The 9115-nt window shown below is 44.3% G+C and overlaps 1 long non-coding RNA gene across 1 annotated transcript; it reads right to left on the reverse strand.

Moving 5' to 3' along the window:
- Window positions 1-505: 505 nt before the first annotated feature.
- Window positions 506-5370, reverse strand: LOC143478234 (uncharacterized). Its single transcript, XR_013121713.1, has 3 exons — window positions 3484-5370; window positions 3324-3376; window positions 506-1488 (listed from the first exon to the last, which is right to left on the reverse strand). It is a non-coding gene; the product is annotated as an uncharacterized LOC143478234 (long non-coding RNA).
- Between the last annotated feature and the right edge of the window lie 3745 nt (window positions 5371-9115).

Below are 9115 nucleotides of genomic sequence, written 5' to 3' on the forward strand. Positions count from 1 at the left end.
TGAAACAGGATTAGACTTTTCTATGTTTACATTTTAATATAATGTCTGAATGGTGCTGGCATTACTCCCTGTGTAACATATTCTGTAGAGATTAAGTGGGTGTTAATGGTTAATGACATTGCATAAACACAAATAGTATTATTTGAAACAACAGTTTGTTCCCAGGACACTGGGAAAATTTGTCTTTCTCTTTCGCTTTGTAGTTTTGTTTTCCTCTCTTTGTTTATAGAGGTATGGTATTTCAGAGTTTGCTCCGAGTACAGTGATGGTGGATAGAGATGACTCACACTGAGAACATTAAGAGGCATCTGTTATTATTCCGGTAGTAAGATGTCAGAGGAGTTTCACTCCAACACTCTTCCTCTGTCTTTCTCACGCACACACACTCACTCACTCACACACACACACACACACACACACACACACACACACACACACACACACACACACACACACACACACACACACACACACACAAACTCAACTTCTGTTACTTCAGGGCAACTTCATTTTCCATTTTAAAAGTACTCCAACACAAATACTCCAGGAGCAGTAAAATTAAATTCAACTCACTCAGATAAAATCACTTTTTTTGGTTTGAGAGACATGTGGACATAATTATTTTTGTTACTGGCTCATGATCAGCAACAGGAATAGGTAACTTAAATTCTAACTTTTGTACCAGAAACTGAAAATGGCCCAGACCAGTCATGTACGTGAAGGGTATGCTGATAAATGACATATGAAACTTTGTGTGCAGACTTTTGCCTTGTGAAAACACTTGTCTCTACTGTAGGAGGGGAAGAGAGAAAAACATCCCATGATGTTTAACTCAACTGAGTCTTTGGGATTTGAATGTGTGCTGTATTAGTAATGACTTATGAGTGGCCGATAATGTATAGTATGTGTCATATCGTAATGGTAAGAAGAGTATGGATATGTGGTAAATTACATAATTATCCATGTGTGGTGAACTCAATCACCCTTCCAGTGAACTGTTTTGCTTAACAAGGTGCTGATGAGGTAATCACCAGGACATGTCTGACTGAACAAAGTCAAAGTCAAATTTATTTATATAGCGCTTTTCATAACACACGTTGTCACAAAGCAGCTTTACAATCGTATGGGTCCAGATCCCTAATGAGCAAGCCAAAGGTGATAGTGGTGAGGAAAAACTCCCTATAGGGTGGGGATTAGGAAGAAAGCTCGGGAGGACCAAGACTCAAAAGGGAACCCATCCTCCACTGGGCGGCCCGTTAGCACATGTCCGTGGTCGCAGGGTGGTTCTACAGTTCCCTCAGTAATAGTTAAGGTTCTTGTTCGCTGGCCAAGTAGTCACAGTCCCTTCGGTGCAGGTGGTGGGCCTCAGGTAGGAGCTAGCATCAGCACGACCTCTTGTGGCAATGGCACATCCAACCCCGGCATCAGTACATCCACCGGCAAGCCAGACCATTTCCCAGGTGCTTGTAGGTGCTTGTATCCAACCGTCTTGGGTAGAGGCATGCAAAAAGATAGACAATACAGACTGAGTGGACATTACTTTAAACCACCATTGATTTAAATGTACATAGCTCACGTGCCAGTGATCAGCATGTGGCTAATCTATAGCAACATAACTAAAGGGAGGGGTTCAGAGGTGACCACAGTCATGAGGGCTCACTGAGACATTGGTTTCCAGTCAAGTCATTGTCACAACTAGAGTGATGCCATGACACAGCTGGATGACAGCATCAACATCTCAGATTACCAGAAATCTCAACGTCTGGGGGCCCCCGAGCCCCTACACCTTACAAGGGGAATATTAGCTGAAGGCTTGATTAAATAGGTGAGTCTTAAGTCTAGCTTTAAAGATTGGAACTGTGTCAGAATCTCGGATTGGAGCTGGAAGGCTATTCCATAATTGAGGGGCTTTAAAGGAGAAAGCTCTGCCTCCGGTTATAGTCTTACAAATTTTTGGAACTAGGAGAAATCCAGCATTTTGGGAGCGCAAAGGGCGAGATGGGTTGTAGTAAGCAATGAGTTCACTTAGATATTGTGGGGCAAGACCATTTAACTCCTTATAGGTTAACCCAAGAATTTTAAATTCAATGCGATATTTAATCAGAAGCCAGTGTGATGCCGCAAGAGTGGGACTAATATGATAGAATTTCCTAGCCTTAGTTAGGACTCTAGCTGCAGCATTTTGTACAAGTTGTAGCTTCTTTATGGACTGTTTAGAGCATCCAATTAGAAGACTATTACAGTAGTCCAATCTTAACAAGTAACAAGCAGTGTGAATGGTTAGGGTTAGCCGTGTGAATGAGGACGGAACAGCAGGCTAAGGTGACATGAAAGCTGAGACTGTAATTCAGAGTTATTCCACCAAATATTGGCCTCTTTCTAAGATAAAACAATAGAAATATGGTTAAACTTTTTTTAGTCCTGGACATTGCTTCTTCTTTTGATCCGTTCTCATTTCATGCCAGTAAGTGCTCTATAAATGACTGTTCTGTTTTGTTTGTCTAATCTAATCTAATTTTGCCTTTAATCTATAAAACCAGACCAGAAACTGGTCATGTCGTAGTATGTCTGGCAACACATAAGATGTATTACAGAAGAATATGATCTGCCATTCATAAATAACATCCGAAACGTCTGAAAGACCTCACAGATAGCCTAAACATTTTGGAGACTGGGCCCAGTGTACCCACAGTGAGCAACAGTCAATCATGAAACCACGAGAGATGTTTCCCTGGCAACCCAGACGTATTGGGACAGATCTTCCAAAGCTTTTCTACTCTTGTTGCAGAAAATACAGAAAATAGATAATACAGAAAAAAAAATATACAGCATTAGCAACACTTATTAAATCTAAATCTATAGCTTGTGGATAATAACTGGAATACCTGACGTCTACTGCAGCATTCAGTTTGTTAATAAGTGTCTAACATGTGGGTACATAGAGATACATAGGGATACATGGGGGTAAATTGGGGTACATGGAGGTACATGGGGGTAAATGGGGGTACATGGAGGTACATGGGGTACAGTAAGGTATCACATCATAGTTCTCCAGTGATGTCAGCAGATTGCACTCTAGGTTTGCCCCAGGGAACGACACAATGGGAAAGACACAATCCACATGATGTTGAACCTTGTTAAGATATTCCACCAGATGGCATAACACGCTCATTCACACTTCTCTGACACACTGTTAGTCCGAGCTTATTAAAAGAAGTCAGTTTCTTTTGCTTCAGTCCAGATCATTGACAGGTAAGAGAAGAAAGCCGTTCTTCCCTCGAGAGCAGTCAGAATTGTCCCTCAAAAAATTAAACCTTTCTCACCTGCCTGGAATCAGATGATTCTCTGACTGGACACACTTCCTGTAGCTGTTGTTCTATATGAGAAGGGAAACATATATCAAATGGGTGGTCTTCCACAACATGTGCCCTTGTGTGTGAGAATGTATCCACTGATTCATGTGAAGCTTCTGTCAGGGCCTACCCCACTTCCTGCTGACGGGAAGAGCTCAAAGAGTTCAGCGATGCATCAATGACTCACCAGCCCATGTGCAGATTCCTCACAATACCTATGGGTGAAAGCAACGAATGCAAATCACTGGGTAGGAAAGTCAGCGGCCCCAGGCCTAACCATAACAGCAGCTGGGGTGGAGGCACAGAAGCTAAAGTTACAAGACAACAGCTCATAGCTCCTAGGTCTGAACCACATCACAGAAAGTGAAGACACACACATCATCTAACCTCTCATGGACAGTTTTTCTCCTTGTCCTTTACCGTAACAAATGTTTCATTTCGTAAGCGTCTGGGTGCCGTGGGGGTTTATGTCATTTCGGTGAAGGTTGTATTTGTACGTTTTGCTACTAATAGCTACAGCTTCTCCAACCAACCTGTTTGGCGTGTGCCTCTGCTGCATTGTGCAATGAAGTAACATTAAAGGAAGTTATACACACACCCAAGTATGGACTTGTATGTTTACATTAGACTTCATTAGATACATGAAATTAGGCTTATTTAAATTATGAAACATTTTTGGAAAGCTACATAGCAACACCCAACACCCTCTCAACAACCGGTGGACATAGAAGGTTTTCCTATCATGGGAAAAAGCACATGTATCAGAGGCTTTGGAGTGTATCATTACAGTACAAATGCCACAGTGTAATAGTGCACTGTGTAACAGTCCACCATATAACAGCCCACCATGTAACAGTCCACTGTATAAGAGAACAACAGTACTACCAACACCACAGTGAATGGTCACTTTTTCAGGAGCTGACCAGCTAAAACAACTTAGGTAGACATGTTGCAAAAAATCATTTAATCAATTACAATTCAAACAGACCATGACTCTTTCACCATCAATTAATTCATGTCAATCAATACTCAGTCAAACCTATACATCACTAATTGATTGATTTGTTTAAGTTTGTTGACTTGATTTAGACTAAAAATATACAAACAAAACAGCAAACGCTGAAATGTCAAGATAATGTGCATGTTCTCTGTTTTCACATCTGCTTCTATCAACTCTGAAATTGTGGAAATAGTTTAGGGAAGAGATCTAAACCACACGCATGTGTCACTAATGACATGTGCAGTGTTCTGAATGACAACATTTCAGGCAGCCTAGCAACTGCTGTCATGTATTTCTTAGCTGTTAAAAGACTACTACATAAATGCCATCCCAAGGATGAAACACTATTTTTTTCTTTTAAAAAGCAAAGAATCTTCTTAAAAATCTTTTATTTAAATCTTTAAATGTTAAAACGAAATTGTGCTATTAATCATTAATAATTAATGAAAAATATATAAAGTATCACATTAATTCCTTACCTTGTTTGAAATTTAAATATTATTTAAATACAGTGCCTATGGGAGCCATATCAGGACAGTAAAGGGACATGCTGGAGCCTTGATATCTCAGGCCCCCATATATTATTATATAAATATTTGATATATAACCAATTGAATATTCACTAAAATAAAAATATTATTACATCATTCATTATTAATAACATATAACTATTGTTAAAGTTAAATTGTTAAAGGAGGAGAACGCATGGATTGTTCCTTTCTCACGGTCCCCTGCTTGTATGGTGTTGATTGCACTAGCATAAACAGCATTAAGAATAGTGTTGAGGATGGAAATGGCAGAATAGTGTTGAGGATTTTTACAGTCACAACAGTTATGTTGTATGTATGAAAACGTCTTCAGATTTTGTAGCTGGTTATTATGAGAGATGCATGAATAGAAGAGACAGTGGTCTGGTTAATCCATGTGTGAAGCAGATACAGAATACAGGATTATTTGTCTCTCCGTTAGTCTGTTTTTAGATCAGTTGGATGCATTTTGTAACAAATTATTCCACCACCCAACACACCCCCCCCCCCCCCCCCCCCTTATTCACTTCTGTCTTTTCGTTTTCTTTCACCGCCTGTTCCAGCCCCTTGAGTTGTGGTTCACCTGTAACCCATTGCCTCTTTAATTATTTGGTTATTTAATCCCTTAGTTTGTATACGGTCCTTGGCGATCGTTGTTCATGCCCTCCACGGTTCTAGGTTGTTGAGTTCCTTCTGTCCGTGCTCTGGTTTTTGTCGGTTCATTCTGGTCTTCGTTTCTATCTTTGTTATCAGTATGTTCTATCTTTAGTCATTATTTAGTTATTGCTTCCGGTGTGATGTTGCTTTTCTAGTTCACGGCTCTTATGTTTGGCCGTTCTTCAGGTATGTTCCTTCTTTAATTTTCCCGTTTGCCAGTATTTCCATAGTAAGATCTCATGCCCGGGTGTACTAATCTATTTTGAATTGTGTTTAATATTCTGTATCGTTAGTTACTTTAAGTTTCATTTGTCTTTTCCAAGTCCTCATGTTCTCTCCCTGCTCGCTCTCTCCTATTCGCTTCCAGTCTTGGATGCACTCAAGAAAACCTTCCACTCAGCACTTGACCCAGAAGAATTTCAGTCGGTCGATGAGATGATGATTCCCTACAAGGGATGCCTGTCTATCAAACAATATGTCCCCAAGAAACCCAAACCCTAGGTAATTAAAGTGTGGGTACGTGCAGGATCCTCTGGGTACATGTACAACTTTGAACGCTACCAAGGTCCAGCTGGGGGACGAGGTGAGATCAGTCAGCTGGGAATGGCTGGAGATGTAATCATGCGCCTTTGTCAAGACATTCAGGACAAGAACCACAAGGTGTTTTTTGACTATTTCTTTTGCACAATTCCCCTCCTTCAGGCACTGGAACAACAAGGAATCTATGGCACTGGTACATGTAGAAGCAACAGACTCCATGGAGCACAAGAAAAGCTGAAAAGTGAAAAGCAAATGAAGCAAGAAGGAAGAGGATCTGTCTCTGTCATGACCAATGCTCAAAACATCACTGTCACACGCTGGTTGGATAGTTCAGTTGGCCTCATCCTCATCCTCATCCTGCACCGGCCTGTCCCCAACAGATGTGGCACAGAGATGGAGCAAAAAAGATAAGCAAATGCTCAACATCTAAAGGCCATTTTCTGTGAAATTGTACAATCAGCATATGGGTGGAGTAGATCTCATGGATCAATGTGTTGCCATGTATCCCCACCGACGCAGAAACAAACGGTGGTACATAAGAGTGTACTTTCACTTCCTTGATGTCACAACTGTGAATGCCTGGCTCCTTTATAGAATGTCTGGAAATAAAGCAAAGGATCTGCTGCACTTCAAGGCGCCAATAGCTCGTGCTCTTATCAATGCAGGATCTGTGAAGATACACACCAGAGGCAGACCCACTGCCACTCCACCACCGGCAAAACGGAGAGCAATGTGTAAGGCCCCCCCTGAAATCCGGTATGCCCCTGGAAACCACTGGCCCCAGCTCAAGGAAGCAAAAAATGCCAGCAGATGCCAAGATGGTGCATGCACACGAAGAACCAAGTACATCTGCATGCAGTGTCTTGTAGCTTTGTGCCCCGGATGCTTTGGCAACTATCATAGAAAATAAATGAGCAATGAGAATGATTTGACAGGAAATATGATACATGATATAAGAATATGCTCAGTTCAGAGATTTGACGAGAATACAGTATGATAAATACCAGTTACAGTCAAGATTCTATGAGGTTCGACAGTTCAGACTTTTACTTGTGTCACACTATCCTCCTCAGTTCAGAGGAACCACCATTCCAACAGAATACCATATTAAAACTATATAACTAAATTACAAATATACCTATGATTACCAAGTTATTACCAGACGTGTGGACTCAAGTCACATGACTTGGACTCGAGTCCGACTCAAGTCACTAAACTGATGACTTGCGACTTGACTTAGACTTACCTTTACTGACTTGGACTTGGAATCGGACACCATGCCAGGCTTCACCACCCGGCCGAAGAAGGGCCAGCGCCCCAGCAAGCGGCGTCACCGGGCAGCTTCCTCCCCCCAGCGCCGCGAAGCCACGCCGACGCTGGAACAGCTGGAGCAGGACCCGGTGTGCGCTGCTCTGTCCGTTTGCTCCGCCCCCACCATGGACTATGGTGGGGAAGGGGAGGAGGAAGAGGATTACCCTCCGTCCGTCAGCTCCGCTCCTGCCGTAGACTACGGTGGGGAGGAGGCGGATTCATACACGGAGGAAGAGGAGGGGTCCTATACTGAGGAGGAAGAGGAGAGCCCTTCCCCCTCAGAGCTCTCCACGGGGACCGCTAGGAGAGGGAGGACTCCTGAGGAAGGCACGTTCTCCAACCCGTCAGAGGTCAGCATCATGGACTACTCCCGGGATGGGAGCCCGGTGGAGTCCATGAGATGGAGCCAAGGCGGGGAGGAGGAGCGGATGGAGATCGACAGGGGACTCCCACACGCGGCGCCCGGCACATTCGCCAACGGAGCTGCACCCGGTGCTTCCACCAGCCGCGCTGCTCCCGGCGCTTCTGCCAGCCGCGCTGCACCAGGCGTTTCTGCCAGCTACGCTGCTCCCGGCGGAGGGTTTGCAGCAAAGGCAGGAGGGGGAGTGCCCACCGCGGCACCAGCAGCTCCCGGTCTCTCTCCCCTGTTAGCTCTCCTCCTGGCGCGCAGCCTGGCGCCTGTTTCATGTGTGTGTGTGCCAGTGTTCGTAAGTCTTCCCGTATGTTTGCCAAACCCCCTTTTCCCGTTTGTGCCTATTTGTGTAAGTGTACCTGTTTGTATGTTTGTGAACGTTCTGTTGTGTTTGTCTAATGTCTTTTCCCCTGTATTCCCAGGGAGGGTGTTCTAGGCGGTTCGTGATGGACACTTCACCGAGGGCGGTCACCTCCCAGACGCAGGACTGAGCGCATCGGATCCGCCCATCGTTGTGGGTTCGGGGCACTCGGTCCTGTTGGCACCCCGGGACGGGTAGTGCCCTTGGAGGGGGCGTCTGTCACGGTGAGGACCCCGGCCCCTCCCTTTTTGGCATGTGTTTACGTTGTCCACGTGCATCATCTGCGTCTGTGGAACTACGTGGTTATGGTTATGTCTTGTGATAATCCGTCTCACCTGTGACTCGTCTCGTAATCACGTGGGGCTAATGTGGTTTGTCTATTTCAGGGGTACTCAACTGGCGGACCGCGGTCCGGATCCGGACCCGAACGCAGTCCTGTCCGGACCCAATCTCATTCCTGATTAACTGGATACGGACCAAAACAAAACCGGAGCATTTATTTCAGGGCTATTGAAAAAACACTCCGTCACGAGTGTTACGTTTGCCACCCCCGCTCAACAACTTACGTTCGCCAACCCTCCCCCCCGCTCAACAACTTACGTTCGCCACCCCGCCGCACCGGACCTCAGGTCACAGGTATCTGCCAAAATTGGACCGCGGACAGTTTTAGTTGAGTACGCCTGGTCTATTTAATGTGCGCTCGCGCAGTGTCCTGTGCTCGTCGTTGTCTAGAGTTTACACGTTGCTGTGTGCGTGTTGTATGTTCTTCGTGCGCTGTCTTGCGCAATTATCGTAGTCAATAAAAGTGATGTCAGTAAAAGGAGGATTTGTGTCTCATCCTTCCCTGCTCCGCCGCGCATCACAGAAATAACCAGACATGTGAACAAGTCACTAAGTTGCAAGTAACAAGTACGTCTCAAGTCTTCACAATCAAGTCTCGAGTCAAGTCCCAAG

The sequence above is a fragment of the Brachyhypopomus gauderio genome, chromosome 16, assembly GCF_052324685.1.
Source record: "Brachyhypopomus gauderio isolate BG-103 chromosome 16, BGAUD_0.2, whole genome shotgun sequence".
Classification (NCBI taxonomy): Eukaryota; Metazoa; Chordata; class Actinopteri; order Gymnotiformes; family Hypopomidae; genus Brachyhypopomus; species Brachyhypopomus gauderio.